Below are 16,588 nucleotides of genomic sequence, written 5' to 3' on the forward strand. Positions count from 1 at the left end.
TTTCCTAACAATGACGGACATCACCTGCAGGAGGAGACTCCGGCTGAGTAAGCGGACGGTGATACATATCTGTCACCTTGTGGCGCACCTCGCCCCACGTGGAACGGGGGGGAGGACACGCGATCCCGGTTGCCATCAAGGTGACGTTCGCTCTTAACTTCTATGCGACCGGCTCCTTCAAGTCTCTGAGCGGGGACCTCTCCGGGATCTCCCAGTCATCGGTCTACAGGTGTATCCGGGATGTGACCGACGCCCTCTATGCCATCGCGGACTGCTACATTACCTTTCCCGAGGACCGAGCAACTCAAGACTCACGAGCTCGTGGATTTCCCAGCGTGGCCGGGATACCGATGGTGCAGGGAGCAATCGATTGTGTTCACGTCCCCATGCGCCCGCCTGCAGGGGACAGGGAGGTGTTCAAAAACAGGAGGGGGACATACTCCATGAATATGCAGGTGGTATGTGACCCCCACATGACGTTCATGAACGTCTGTGCAAGGTTCCCAGGGAGTGTGCATGACTCCTACATACTGGCGCAGTCATACATCCCTGCGATGTTTGAGGGACGTCCCCCCCTGGCTGAGGGGCTGGTTGCTAGGCGACAGGGGTTATCCGCTGAGGTCTTGGCTGATGACGCCTATACGGAGGCCTCAGACCAATGAGGAAACACGATACAATGAGGCCCATGCAGCAACCAGGGGTGTGGTGGAGCGCTGCTTTGGCCTCCTGAAGATGAGATTTAGGTGCCTGGACCGCTCCGGAGGGGCCCTGCAGTACCAGGCCGACAGGGTCACTCGCATTGTTGTGGTCTGCTGTGCGCTGCACAACATCGCGATGCAGAGGGGAGATGACCTGCTGCAGGAGGCGGAGGGAGAAGCCAGTGGAAGTGGTGCCAGCACAGAGGAGGAGGAGGAGGAGGAGGAGGAGGAGGAGAGGGAGGAGGAGGAGGAGGAGGCTGGCGGAGTGGCGGGCGCAGCACGCAGACACGACCCAGGTGCTGGTGATGTCCAGGAGGCGGCACGACGGACCCGGCGAGGACGGTGGGCATGCGACGCCTTGGTGGCAGCACGGTTCACGCGTCGTATGCGACGTCCCCGCTGAACACCAAACCACCACCTGCATCGCTAGTCGTGCAGAGGGTCAACACACAACTGCCACCACCACAGCACCACCGCCCCCCCCCCCCCCCCACCCCCTCTCAGTGTACACTGCTCCATTTCGACATCACCCTTACCACTGGGTCCAGACGGTATGGCACAACATTGATGGCTGTGTCAGCGGGTGTGATCAGTGCCATGTGGAATGATGACAGCCCGCTCTGCGAAGAGCTGTGAGCTCAGAATCGTTAGAGAGAGTCTGACCCATGGCAATAGCTGAACCATCCACCTTGGTGGCCGCTGAGTTCGTCACGGACACTCCATCACGTGCCCGCGTGGGCTAGCTGTGGGAGGGGGTGGGGGGAAGGGACTGCACACCCGGCACCGAAGTTTCACCGCTGGTCAACCCCAGCAACACTCGGTCACCATCACGATTCCTGTGGCTGTGGAACAATCACATGGTATTACAAGTAAGGTGGAACAGTGCGTTTAATGTGAACAATAATTTACAGGTGCCCTAGCCCCTACAACTAAACTGTGCCCTTCACCCGTGCCAACTTACTCAGTGTCTCTCTTTGTTGTCTTACCACTACGTCTAAGTGATTCCCCAGATGATACAGCAGGAGTGGAGGAGGACTGCTGCGAATCGCCCCCTTCGACTTGTTTCTCCTTCGGCAAGTGTTTCCTGGGGCGACCCGGCCTTGATGGGCCAGGCTGTTCTGCGGGCGTCTCGGGTGATGTTGTGCCACCCTGCTCTGCCTGCTGCATCAGGGATGGGACGGGGGGTGGCCGAGAATTCCGGGACGTCCCGTGATGGAGTTAATGGGACGGGCCCCGAAACCTCCTCCTCCCTCGGGGATCCCGGTGGCCCCCGGGCCTCACTTTGGGACAGAGGTGCGAGCGGGGAGGTGCCCCGTCGCGCCACCGCCACCTAGTGCTGCCAGTCCTGGAGGCCTGCAACGGTATCCACTAGGATCCGAATGTTTGCAGAGACGGAGTCCAGGGAGTTAGACATTCCCGCCAGGGACTGTGCGATCTCAACCTGTGAGTGCACGACACCATCCAGCACATGTGTCAGGCGGTTGATGCTCTCCGCGACTGACTGCTGGGACTGTGCCGTCGACTGCTGGAACTGTGCCATCGACTGCTGTGACTGTGCCATGGCGTGCTGCGACTGGGCCATGACCTGCTGAGACTCGGCCATGGCCCGCAGGGCGCCGGCAATGTCGTGTTGGCTCTGGCGCATTGCTGCCTGTGAGAGGGCAACCCTGTCCAGGGCCGAGGATGACGCGTGCACATTAAGCCCCAACGCGTTGCATAACCTGACCCATTGGCTCCACCGCGGATGCCACCCGTGCGGTGTCGGCCTGGGTTGCTGCCATGAGCGGCACCACTCCCTGCTCGTGGACGTGGTTCGACTCCTCTAACAGCGTCTGCAGAGTCTGGAAGACAGCCCTCATCCCGTCATTGTGTCCCTGGGTTTCTTGATGCATCGGCTGTGCAGGTGGGTTGAGAAACTCCAGGAACTCGGAAAACATCTGGGAGCCAGCTGCATGCTGGGCCTGGCCTGGACTCTGCCAGGGTAGCACGGTAGCACCAGGGTAGCACGGTAGCATGGTGGTTAGCATAAATGCTTCACAGCTCCAGGGTCTCAGGTTCGATTCCCGGCTGGGTCACTGACTGTGCGGAGTCTGCACGTCCTCCCCGTGTGTGCGTGGGTTTCCTCCGGGTGCTCCGGTTTCCTCCCACAGTCCAAAGATGTGCGGGTTAGGTGGATCGGCCAGGCTAAATTGCCCTTAGTGTCCTAAAAAATAAGGTTAATGGGGATTGTTGGGTTACTGGTATAGGGTGGATATGTGGGCTTGATTGGGTGGTCATTGCTCGGCACAACATCGAGGGCCGAAGGGCCTGTTCTGTGCTGTACTGTTCTAAAAAAAAAAGAACACAGAAAGACTCCACATCGAGACCACTGCATGACTCCACACAGGGAGTGATGCCAGACTCCAGAGAGAAAGCGATACAAGACTCCACAGTGAGCTCATTGATAGACTCCACGATGGAAGCAACGCAAGACTCCAGAGCGCAGTACTTGCATGAACAAGACCATGAAGGTCCAGCAACCTTATCTGAGCAACCAGCAGCAGACGATGCAAGTCTGCCACGCTAAAGTGCACAGCAAGACGACTATGACAGTCTACCCAGATTATTTGAGCCTCCAGTCCAGGTCAGACAGGACAGATGACATCAGGGAAAAAAAGTCTAAATCAGGCACCGAAGTGATTTGTCCATTTGCACACATCCTGATGACTTCCTGGTTCCTTAAGCACAGGGACACTGACGGCGTTCACAAGGAAATTACAACATCAACATCGACACTTCAAAGACAAAACAAGACAGCCACTCGACCGTATAAATTCATGAACTTTGGACTCATACATATTATTTGGTATTGTATAATCATCACTGTCATCATGACTTGTACATGTCATCACTTATGTACCTATTTTGTTCAATTCTCTTTAACACTGCACAGAAAATATGTAACACGGAAAAAGGGGGGAATGTGGTGATATGCATTACTGTAAATACACAAGGGGTAAATGTAAATACATTACAACTAAGTAAACGCTAAAGGGAAACGTCATGACATGCAGACATACAACTGATGAACACATAGAATAGGACACGACCAATGGGCAGTCAAGACACCCAGAGGTGACACTACCACAAGGGGGCAACCCTATAAAAGGACAGGGCACACATGCTCTGTCTCTTTCCACAGGTGACATTCAGCGAGAAGGACAGGGGCAGATCAGAAACATCACACCCACCACATGGCTTAGAGCAGACTGGTTGGTTAGACTGAGTTACTATAGAAAGATTAGCAAGAGAGTCGAACTCAAGTAGGAGAATTGTTCACTGTTCAATGAATGTGTTAAACCTATCTCCAAGTCTGAACCTTCCTTTGTCAGAGCATACATCAAGGAAGCAGCTTATGCTACATGAAGAAGCATAACACAAGAGTTCCTACCCCTCCATCACCAGCACACACCCTACTGCTGTATTCGGTTGTATAGGACACAGTAAACCACCACAAAGAGGGAAACCCTCTGGAAGTCAAACTGCAGTTTACCACCAGAGCGGTTGAGGCATCGGAACCACATTTTCAGGAGTCTGAAGCACTGCTCACTGACAGCCTGGTGGCCCCATGGGCCTCATTGTATCAGTTCTCCACATGGATCACCGGCCTCTGTACTAGCATCAGTAGCCAGATCCTCAGCAGGTACCTCTTATCCCCCAAAAGCCAACCTGGACTGGTCCTGGAAGAGGAAGGGGATGTCTGACTGCCCAGGATGTAGCTGTCGTGAATACCCCCTGGAATGATGCATGATCTTCATGTGGTGGTCGCTCATGAGTTGGATGTTCAGGGAATGGAACCCCTTCCTGTTGAGGGCACTCCCTGACGGCCCGGTGCGCGCAAGGCATGCATGCCATCTATCAGCTCTTGGACCTGGGGTATCCTGGTAATGATGGAGCATCTTGTTTGGCCTGGTGCAGGTCAAAGTTTATGTGGTTAGCTGTTCAGGCATACAGGGCATCCATGACCTCACGGATGAACTTGTGGTCTGCAGCTTGTGAAATGCAGCACGAGTCCCCGCTGAGATCCTGAGGCATAGACGTTCAGGGCTGCAGGGACCTGGACGGCCACTGGGAGTGAGTATCCTCCTCCTACACATGGTGTCAAATCTGCGAGGACATGGCACAGGTGCCTCCTGCAGCACACACTGTCCGTCATCTGTTCGAAAGATCAGCGACGCCTGTACACTTTGGGCCGTTGCTTTTCTCCTCCTCTGGGTCTCTCCCTGGCCTGATATGGGGCCGGGTACTCGGGATGTGGGGTGGGGCCTACATATGGGCCACCATCTTGAGCCTATGTTGACGCTGCTGCCTCTGCCTTCTCCGGTATCTGGCTACCGGGCCTGCCAGCAGCACCGCAAAGGCAGCTGCCACGGGGTCCTGGATATCATCCATCCTGTGTATTTTCTGTAAGGAATTGAGAGACAACCACCCTGGGACCCTCCAGTCGCCCATGACTCCCCTCTCCCCCCTCACACCCCCTGCCATCCCGCAGGGTGCCTCTCACCACACCTTGCCCAAGCTCCCCCGGCGGCAGCGAGGGCCCCGGGTCACCGGTCCCAGATACTGTACCCGCTCGTAATGTTACCTGGACCAGGCACTGGTCCCGTTCCCAATGCACACATCCTACTTCTGGTCGCAGAACTTTCCCCTGTGCTGGGGCCCAGCCCCTGGGTGTTTGGACGCTGGAAGCTGAGTCCGTGGGGTTGCTTCCTGCAGTGCTCAGGCACAGTGTCCAGGCCTTAAGGTTTGGTTGGGATGCTAGGCAATAACTCCTAGATGCCACATGGCATGCCCACCCCATGGGAATCCACTTGGGAGTGTGTAGTGTTCACTGAGCATCAATTGGCAATTCTCTATTAGCAATACCATCAGCCACACAGCCAGAGGCCTCCATGGTCAGTGGGGCTTATCGGTGGGACTGACAGGCAGGTGCTGTCATTTCTCCCGTTATGGGTACACTCGATCCAGGGGGTGGCATAGCAGACCTGTGGGCACTGAGGCACCCAGCCCCACAGCCCAGGGACGTCCACCCCCCCCCCCCATCAATGGCAGACCACCCCTTCCCCATCCTGCCAACTGAGGCTGCCCCCCCCCGCTACCCCCCCCAGCAGTGGCCAGCAACCCCAGTGCCCCAGGTTCACTGCCCAGGGCCAAAGATGGCTACTCACCTCCTCGGATCCCCACAGCAGCCATTCCGCCAGCTTCAAATTTTTTAAAAGGTGGGCTAATTGGCGCCCACATGACCTCTTGCTTTGCTCGGGATGCGGTTACATCACGGGACTCTGACCCATCCTCAATACTCTCCAATATTCGGCACATCCAAAATACTATCTCCCATCAACTTCCATTAGCCCACCTCACCTGCCCTTGTTGATTCAGAGTAGCTGTTAGCTCCCCAACCATTTCAATTTAAAATTCATATTCTCATGTTTAATAGACACCTCACTCTTTGTGTAACCACCCCTAGCCCTACAACCCTTCTGGAACTCTCCATTCCTCCCAATCTGGTCTCTAATGCATTCCCCCTTCCCTTTGCTCACCATTGATAGCGTATCTTCAGCTATCTAAGCTCATGCTTTGAATTCCCTCTTTAACCCCCTTCCATCTCTCCACCTCTATTTGGATTGTGGGAGTGTAAAATTATAGAAGGAAAGAAAATACCTGCATCTATGTAACACTCTATCCTAACCTAGATCCAAGCCTCACATCAATTACTTTAAATAACAATGACGATTGTCAGTACAGGTGAGCAGCAGCCATTTTGCACACAGCAAGATCCAACAAACAGCATTAAGATGGGTGAACAGTTGATCAGTATTCCACAGGATTGACGACACTGGGAGGGCTCCTTGCTTTTATTTGAATGGAGCCATGGAACCTTTTAATAACCACCTGAACAACCAGATGGAGCCCCGATTAACATTTCATGAATAAGAGGACATAAGTCAAATAATTAATTATGTTTTATGCATATTAGCATCTTAAGTAGTCTACAGGCATGCTACTTGTGATAGAAGCTGCATATCATTGAACCTCATATCAATTCATATTTCCTGTTCTGAAACTATGCAGGGAATTTTAATCTAACTTGCCTGGTGGGAAACTGACACAATCAGATTGCGTGCCTGTTTTACATGTTGCCCAATGTTACTTTACATATGCAATCTGATTACTCCGGTTTCCCACTGGATGGGCTAAGCTACAATGAACCACTATGAATCAAGCTTTAAACTATTATGTCCTCTTTATATTTGGTAACACAGAGAGACAGCAAGAAGCAGTCTGCTTGCTCAATATTTTGACAGAAAAGGCAGAACATAGTTCAAATTACAGTCTCATTCATTGCCAAAAATGTTTTCACGATAATCCTTAAAAATAATGGTTTCCTTTCCATATTTTCAAAAGATCCATTGTCACTATGGAGGTATCTGACTCACAAGTAAAGCAACCTAGAACTCTGTGATATTTGATTGGTGATTTACCAACATAGCCACTTTTAAATTATCTGGATTAATCCCTCGTTGGTATTCTTCTCTTACATTTCTTTCAGCTCAGTTTATAAATATTCTTCTGTTTACAAATAGTTTTACATTACAAAAATGTTATTACCTCATTTCTTGGCCTCAACAGACTTGTGAGAAAAGATATCGCCGGGTGGGAGAATAGCGGGAGGGCCTCCCGACATTTTTCCCGCCCTCCCACTATTCCCCCCCATGCCCGACCCACGCCACGAATCGCCACTCGCCGTTTTTTACGGCGAGCGCCGAATCTCCGAGGCCGATGGGCTGAGCGGCCGGGCCTTCACGCCCGTTTCAACACGGCAGCAAACACACCTGCTCGCTGCCATCGTGAAACGGCCGCCAGATGCCCGTTTGGGGCATCTAGAGGCCCGATTGGCACGGGAGCACCAAGGCTGTGCTCGGGAGGGGCCAGCGTCCAAAACAGACGTACTCTTTCCCCTCCGCCGCCCGGCAAGATCAAGCCGCCACGTCCTGCCGGGCGGCTGAGGAGAAAGACGCCAACTGCGCATGCGCGGGTTGGCGTTGTTCAACCTGCGCATGTGTGGCTGACGTCATCGGCCGCGTCAGCCGCTGTGGCGCTTGACGTGCGGCCTTGACGACCGTCGTCAAGGCAACGCCGCCGTGACGCACGGGGCCGCGCTCCTAGCCCCGCCCGGGGGGAAAATCCCGGAAGTGGCCGTGAAGGCTGCCGTTGGTCACGGCCTGTCCCACGGCAGCCTTTACGATTCTCCGCATTTGTGCATCAGCAACTGTGTGGTGCTCACCAGAATGTGCCCTAGAGGTCTGTCCACTAACATTGCCCATCGAGGTGTGTATCTCTGCACTGGTGGAGGGTGTTTTCTTTTTTTTAAATAATATTTTATTGAGGTATGATGACAGCGGTGATGTGTTCATGGTGGCATCCTTGGAACTCTCCTCCGAGGTGGTCTCATGAAGGGCAGGGTGGGGGACAACTCCGGATGGGCCAGCACCATCGAGTGGAGGACCTGCGGGAGAATGGACATATGATTAGTGGGAGGAATGGGTCATTTGGTATGGCAATAACAACTCATGTGTGACAGTCCATCTTGGTGGATCCTCACCTCTGCGGCTTGCGTCAACCTCCACATTGCTGACCACTTTGTCCTCAGCCATCCCCGTAACCTCCAGCACCCGGTCCTCGATGGTGGTGAGGATTATAATGCCTGGCACCCCGCTGCCCATCTTGGCCCTCTCCTGATGATTGTGGGGCAACTTCTCGTACGGAGACACAGAGAGGGCATTGCTAGCCTCACGCCTGTTCCAGCACTGGTGGGATGTGTGTGGTTGGGGAGGGGGGTGGGATAGGTTTCGGGGAGGGGCTTGGGGAGGGGGCAGTATGGGCGGGCCAGGGCGCGACACGGTACTGGGCGGAGAAGGTGCTGGATGCAGGCGCGGGGTGCGTGGAGGGGGGTGGGTGCCAACTCACCCATGTGGCCCAGTGCAGGTCATTGACCTTCTTGCAGCACTGATGCCAGTCCTCCTGGCCACACTTTCCGAGCTGATGATCTCTGCCACATCATCATAGGCGGCACTGGCTGCCCTGTGGCTCACCGTCTGGGATGCGCAGATGAAAAGGGCATGTCCCCTGGACTTGACCGCCTCCAAGAGCCTCCCCAGGACTGCATCTCCAAATCATGGCGCTAGTCTTAGCGGCGCCATGGCTGCGAGCTGAGCGGGGTTGGCTATGTAAGTACTGTTTAAGTGCTGCTGGACCTTGTTCGCGGGTGGTTGGTGAGTGCAGTCACGATGAATCAGCTGGCGAGCCTTCATTTGCGGCGTGAAGCCCGTGGGGCCTGGTTAAGTGGACCAATTAACATTGCGGTGACGGTCTTGATGGGCTGAGCGCTGGGAAGTTTGTGGCAGTTTCAGCTCGCTTCCAAACTTTTAAACTTTTTGGAAGAATTGTGCCCAAAGAGTGAGATCTTCTGGCTGTTCATGCCAGCGGATCTTCCGGTCCTGTCAACAGGCCTCCCAGCAGCATAGGGTAGATTCAATGGGAAATCCCATTGATAGCAACAGGACCAGAAGGTCCCACTTCCCGTCACAGAGAAACACGCCGCAGGGAGGCCAGAGAATCTTGCCCTTGACTTTTCCAAACCGGACCTAAAGGCTTGGAATACACCTTTACCCAATATCTAACTTGCAGCAGGCCAGAGATTGGACAGAAAACCTTTTCTTATATTGCTTTTCTCATGTAAATATCCTTGACTAGAAGATGGTAAAATAAACAGAAGCTACCTGCGGAATATTTACAGTATCTATAAATTTAATGAACCATCTTAAGGAGGGAAAAACTACAATTGCATCTCGAAGGTAAGTTATCGCTTTACATGGCAGTTCCTTCACTGAGTGTCAACAGAGTGTCTTTGGCCTATCTCTGAAGGGGTTAATGGATATTTAATTTTTTCAGTCAGGCCGGAAACCACTTCAAAAAATAAATGACAAGAAAAAAGCAAATTTAAATAATCCTCTCAAAAAGAGTGGCCAGAAACAAAGCCCAGAAGATGCTTGTAGTTGAACAGAATGAGCTGGTAATAGCTTTGAATTGCATGTCAAAATAAGCAGGTTGTGGCCATCCAATGGGACAAGGTTTTGGGGCTCCGATGGGTGAGCACAGAGACCTGCTGCGGGATTCTCCGACCCCCCCCCGCCAGGTCGGAGAATCTGATCAGCACTCTGATGGTTCTTCTTCAAAGGCCTTGCTTTTCTTTACCACTTCATCTTTCTTTTTGAGTTTTGGAATTCAAAAATGGAAGCTCACAGATCGTCATGTGTCAAGATTTGCAGTGTTAGCAAAAAGTGAATAAGTGAAATAAATCCCAGTGACCCAATCAGTGCTTTTATTGATGCAGTGGCTTCTACTCACGGCCACTTCTATGTAGTACTTCTGTTTCTTGCTCAGATGCCCGTGGCAATTGCCCTCATCATAAAAGTGCCAGTGGGGCACCTCCAGAGACTGCTGCACCGGCATTAATTCAGGGGCAGCCTCTGTCACAGGGCCCTGCAGCATCCTGAGTCAAAAGGCCGATGATGGTGATCTGGATTGCTGGAGGGGATCATCAGCTGAGGTCCAAATGGTATCAACTCCCTGCATCTTTGCAACATTAGCTCCACTGACTGCACATGCTATCAAGTGTGGCATACATTCTGTGCATGTCCGTGTGCAGTTCCTGTACACACTTTGAGTACTGCCCAAATATGGCTGTCTATGATATTGGCCACTCTCATAAAGGAAAAAATCGAAGTGTTCAAGGCTCTGAGCCATCCTTGACTAGAAGATGGTAAAATAAACAGAAGCTACCTGCGGAATATTTACAGTATCTATAAATTTAATGAACCATCTTAAGGAGGGAAAAACTACAATTGCATCTCGAAGGTAAGTTATCGCTTTACATGGCAGTTCCTTCACTGAGTGTCAACAGAGTGTCTTTGGCCTATCTCTGAAGGGGTTAATGGATATTTAATTTTTTCAGTCAGGCCGGAAACCACTTCAAAAAATAAATGACAAGAAAAAAGCAAATTTAAATAATCCTCTCAAAAAGAGTGGCCAGAAACAAAGCCCAGAAGATGCTTGTAGTTGAACAGAATGAGCTGGTAATAGCTTTGAATTGCATGTCAAAATAAGCAGGTTGTGGCCATCCAATGGGACAAGGTTTTGGGGCTCCGATGGGTGAGCACAGAGACCTGCTGCGGGATTCTCCGACCCCCCCCGCCAGGTCGGAGAATCTGATCAGCACTCTGATGGTTCTTCTTCAAAGGCCTTGCTTTTCTTTACCACTTCATCTTTCTTTTTGAGTTTTGGAATTCAAAAATGGAAGCTCACAGATCGTCATGTGTCAAGATTTGCAGTGTTAGCAAAAAGTGAATAAGTGAAATAAATCCCAGTGACCCAATCAGTGCTTTTATTGATGCAGTGGCTTCTACTCACGGCCACTTCTATGTAGTACTTCTGTTTCTTGCTCAGATGCCCGTGGCAATTGCCCTCATCATAAAAGTGCCAGTGGGGCACCTCCAGAGACTGCTGCACCGGCATTAATTCAGGGGCAGCCTCTGTCACAGGGCCCTGCAGCATCCTGAGTCAAAAGGCCGATGATGGTGATCTGGATTGCTGGAGGGGATCATCAGCTGAGGTCCAAATGGTATCAACTCCCTGCATCTTTGCAACATTAGCTCCACTGACTGCACATGCTATCAAGTGTGGCATACATTCTGTGCATGTCCGTGTGCAGTTCCTGTACACACTTTGAGTACTGCCCAAATATGGCTGTCTATGATATTGGCCACTCTCATAAAGGAAAAAATCGAAGTGTTCAAGGCTCTGAGCCATGCTGATGCACAAGAGCTGAATGGGCCTAAATTTCAGACCCTCATGCCAATCGAAGGAACCCCAAAGTCATTCCCCCTCACCTGGCTTTCTCCCTTTCCTCCAGCTCTGATGCTCTAGTCATCCCTGCATATCTCACACTTACTTTTAAAACTAGTTCCACCACTTTACACTTTCACAAGGCATGGGGAATCGAAATTTCCAAAAAGTAACAACATTTATTTTACAACAATTATATGCAGGAGTACCGGTAGAGCCTCACCGATTGCTCTCTCCTTTTGGTCATTTCCAGACCTGTCAACCTTTTATACAGGTACGGGTAAGCCACCCCTAGCAGGGGAGCTCCTACTCCTCAAGGATTATCCGCATGCCGTTTGTCCAATATAGATTATTACAATCGCTGCATGTCCACTTCTGGAATTGCCTGTAGTTTTGGCAATGGCCACTACGCCAGGTGGCACTGTTGGAACAAGAGAGCTTCTGGCCATTTTATTGGTCAACAGGGGCTGGATTCTCCGACCCCCCCACTGGGTCGGAGAATCGCCGGGGGTTGGTGTGAATCCCGCCCCCGCCATCCTCCAAATTCTCCAGTCCCCCAAAAATCGGCCCGGCGTGAGTCGCGTTGCCCGCCTCAGAGAATGGCAGGGTCCGGCTCGACTCAATGGGCCCCGGAGCTGCCTGACTTCTCCAGCCTGTGATGGGCCGAAGTCCCGCCTGTTTTTTGCCAGTCCCGCCGGCGTAAATTGGAGTAGGTCCTTACCGGCGGGACCTGGCGGCGCGGCCGGCCTCCGGGGTTCTTGGGGGGGCACGGGGGGATCTGGCCTCAACACCTTCAGGGGCTAGGCCCGCCCCGGAGTGGATTGCGCCGGCCGGGGAGGTGCCCCCACGGTGGCCTGGCCCGCGATCGGGGCCCACCGATCCACGGGCGGACCTGTGCCGTGGGAGCACTCTATCCTTCCGCACCGGAGGCTGTACCGGTCTGCCATTCCCGGTGCGGAAACAAAGCCCTCTGCGCATGTGCGGGGATGCCGGCAGCACACGCTGGCGCTCCCGCGCATGCGCCAACTCACGCCAGCCGGTCGAGGCCCTTTGGCACCGGTTGGCATAGCGCCAAGCCCCTATACCGTCGGCCGGCCGGCGCAATCCACTCCGGGGCGGGCCTAGCCCCTGAAGGTGTTGAGGATTCCGCACCTTTGGGCGGTCCGACGCAGGAGTGGTTCACGCCACACCGTCCCGCCAGAGTTGCCCACCCCGCTACTTACAGAAGAATCCCGCCGCAGTTTTCTGAGGGGAGACTTCTTCCCAATGAGGCTGGAAGGCCTGCTTGCAAGCCAATTAACAGCCCAACAGTCATTAAATAGCAGCTATGTGGAGGTGAGCGTGCCTCTGTTTGTTATACCGATGGATGGGAGCGTCACCCCAGCAGAACATTCAGCTCCATGGGCACGATCCTACGGCCATGCTGAGCCAAAAAGCAGCTCACTGTGCGCAGCGTGGCCGTTGAAAGCTGGGAGACCCCTCTCCCAGGATCTGCCTGACTTATAACACCTCGTGAGATTATTAATAATAATTGTCACGAGTAGGCTTCAATGAAGTCACTGTGAAAAACCCCGAGTCGCCACATTCCGGCGCCTGTTCAGAGAGGCCGGTATGGGAATTGAACCTGTGCTGCTGGTCTTGTTCTGCGTTACAGGCCAGCTGTCTTAGCTCACTGTGCTCGTGAGAGGTTGCGATGTGAATCCCGCCCACAATGGGCGGGATCACATTTTAGCAAATCTGCACATTAGAGCGAGGCATAAGCTTCAGTCTAATGTGCAGATTCCCAAGGTACTTGGGGCTTTGGCACAAACAGGGACCAGGCGGTATGGCACTCGTAGGAATATCCCAGGGGTTGGAGGCCCTCAGCTGCAGGCCCTTTGTGTAGAGAGGTTCCCTAGCACTGCTGGTGATCTTGGCAGTCACAGACTCACATCCTGGCAGTAACCATGCGAGCTGGCAGTGCCATCTGGGCATGGCCAGGCTGGCACCCAGGTGCCACTGCCAGGGTACCAGGCAGGCACTGCTGAGGCTCCCCGGTGGCACCTCCAGCTGACATAGGCACTGCCCCTGGTCAGGGGTTGAGGGGAGAGGGGTCAAAAACAGAAAATGGGACTGAAAGGGGAGGGGGGCAAATCGGGGCACAAGAGAAAATAGCTCACCAGTAGACAATCACTCCAAGTGCGGGCCTGACGGAGAGAATCTCCCCGAGGCCAAAAGATGTACGTTGAACAGCGAGATGTTTCTCGGTGCTCCTACTTGAATTTGACTCTCCTGTTAATCCTGCTATAGCTACTCAGACTGAGGAACCAGTCTTCTACAATCCACGTGGTGGGCGTGATGTGTTTCAAATCAACCCTGTGTACTCATCGAGTTTCTCCACTGGAAAGAGGAAGATCATGTGTGCTGTGTCCTTATATATGGGTTGGTGTAATGCCCCCCTGTGGTTGTGTCACCTCTGTGTGTGTCGTGACTGCCCATTGGTCGTGTCCTATCTTACTGACCTATTGGTTGAATGTCTGTGTGTCATGTCTCTGGTGCTCCCTCTAGTGTCTATGTGGTATATGTTACATTAACCCTTTGTGTATTTACAGAGATGCATATCACCACAGTGGACAGAGACCGAAAGAGCAGCAGAGGATGGGGCCACTAAACTAATAGCCCAAATGCTATGGAAAAACTAAAAACCAGTAATGTCTGGAGACTCGATCAGCAGGGGAAACTCCTACAGTTAAATGCATTTGGCTGCAGACGTGCTGCTTACAATCTTTCTGCTTCTTTGTACATGATTGGGTAAAATTATACAATGGCGTTCTGACCTCTCACTGTGAAGATGCCTCGCTGGGCTCCTCATGCAGCAGACAATTATGAATCATTTGTTAACATTCATTGGAGTACAAAAATAAGAGCTGTAAGATGCCAATGGGAGCTTGCTCTCATATTTTGAAAAGCAACGAGTTATGTTTTTATACATGGATCACAATAACTGATCTGGTTTTCCTATTTTGATCTTTGTGGTAACGAGACAAATACTGTAAGGTATTAAACATTCCGAAAGTAACATGGTGACCATTCCTACAATAAAAAAAACAGACAACACCTCAAAATCATATTTGACAGCCTTTATTATATATTTTAACAAAAAAACTTAAGGAAAGGACCAAGATTTGTTGAGAAGAACATCATGAACACTACAAAGATAGAGATAAAAAATTGAGGTAAATCATAAATATTAAAGGTGGAGGATGGAAGATGGCGAGATGAGAGAATCTTTTGCAAACTTCCCTGTGATAAATTTTCTTCGAGTTGTGTTGGTACAGCACAACACAACAAGTAAATGTCACCCCTTGTTTTGGTGAAAAAGCAATATTGAAGAGTAAATAGAGGAAATAGTAAGACACACTAAGGTGAGTGAAAGGAGGTCCACGTATGATCAAACTGTAATGTAAGAACACAAGCCTTTCAACCTTTAAGATTAAAAATTATTGCAGCAGCATTACTTCCTTCCTCATTTTCAAAGGCTGCTGGAAGATGTGAGATTTGCAGACCTGATAATGAGTCAGTTAATGACACAAATGATACCTCCAGAACCTTACTAAACCATCCCGGTTCCACAATTTAATCTGTAATAAATAGCCCGGCATCAATGTACAATGGTTTCGCATAATGGTGAATGAAATATGCTGGTATGATAGGTACAATAAATCTGCATTTTCCTATGGTTCCCTGAGGCTAAGACAATATGTAACAGGAATACTACTGTCAGGATGAGCAGATCTCAAGGCCGTCATAAAATCTAAATGGGGACTAATTAGGAGTCTCTTCTCTTTCACAGTTACTATTTCTATTGACATTTTCCGTGCATGATCCCTTCCATAACATCATAAGTCACAAAGGTAAGAACTCCCAAGATTGCATGGAAAAAGCTTTAATGGAGATTCTGAACTCTGAGGCAAAGCATAAATTTCACTGCTGAAACTGCAGTATCCGCACTGAGAGTATTCACTTTACAAACTTTAAAATCTATAAACTGATGATCTCCCCGTTGCAAATTTCTGTTTTCTTCTGCTTTCCTCTCAACCATGTTTTGATAATAAATTATTGAATGCAAATAAATCTTATTTTTAGTCCACAGAGTACTGTTTTATTTCAGAATGGATTGAAGCTACAATATCTTGCTTCCACGGTACAGTACGATAGCACAGTGGTTAGTACTGTTGCTTCACAGCTCCAGGGTCTCAGATTCTCGGGTTCGATTCCTGGCTTGGGTCATTATCTGTGCAGAGTCTGCATGTTCTCGCTGTGTCTGCATGGGTTTCCTCTGGGTGCTCCGGTTTTCTCCCACAGGTTAGGTGGTTTGGTCATGCTAAATTGCCCTTAGTGTCCAAAAAAGAAGGTTCAGGTGGGGTTACTGGATTAGAGGGATGGAGGTGTGGGCTTAAGTAGGGTGCTGTTTCCAAGGGCCAGTACAGACTCGATGGGCTGAATGGCGTCCTTCTGCACTGTAGACTCTATGATCCTATGAAATGGTCTTGTATCATTCAAATCATGAGCTAGAATTAACAATTGACGGAATAGCATACTACTCAGTTGAGTTAAATTGCCTTATTCGCAGCATTTCTAATGCATTTAGAACCATCCTCAAGAAACAGTCACTGTTAATGCCCTCCTTTTCTGCATGCTAAAAGAGTTAATTGTCCAAAACATTGTGTCAAGCAACCAAAATAACACAGAAAAGCAGGATTTGATTGGTGAACAATTTTTAAATTATTAGATATTTTGAATTGAGAAACTCGGAATTAATAAAAGTTGGATGTACCAATATTTGCAAACTATAAAAGCTATGCAATACAGAACCTTTGACTTTCCTTTCTTTGTGAGATGCCGGACTAAGTACCAATTTCTCCAGTTACTACTCGTGCAGCTAAAATGAACAAATGTAATCGATT

General features: G+C 50.8%; 1 long non-coding RNA gene across 1 annotated transcript in view; it reads left to right on the plus strand.

The window, feature by feature from the left end:
• The window catches only part of LOC119962446, a 96,843-nt gene extending 81,073 nt beyond the window's left edge, over nt 1-15,770 (plus strand). The window contains exon 3 of the long non-coding RNA XR_005459875.1: nt 14,234-15,770. This is a non-coding gene — a long non-coding RNA (uncharacterized LOC119962446). The remainder of the gene's footprint in view (nt 1-14,233) is intronic.
• The last annotated feature ends 818 nt before the right edge of the window (nt 15,771-16,588 follow it).

This window comes from Scyliorhinus canicula, chromosome 2 (genome assembly GCF_902713615.1).
Source record: "Scyliorhinus canicula chromosome 2, sScyCan1.1, whole genome shotgun sequence".
In the NCBI taxonomy this organism is placed as follows: domain Eukaryota; kingdom Metazoa; phylum Chordata; class Chondrichthyes; order Carcharhiniformes; family Scyliorhinidae; genus Scyliorhinus; species Scyliorhinus canicula.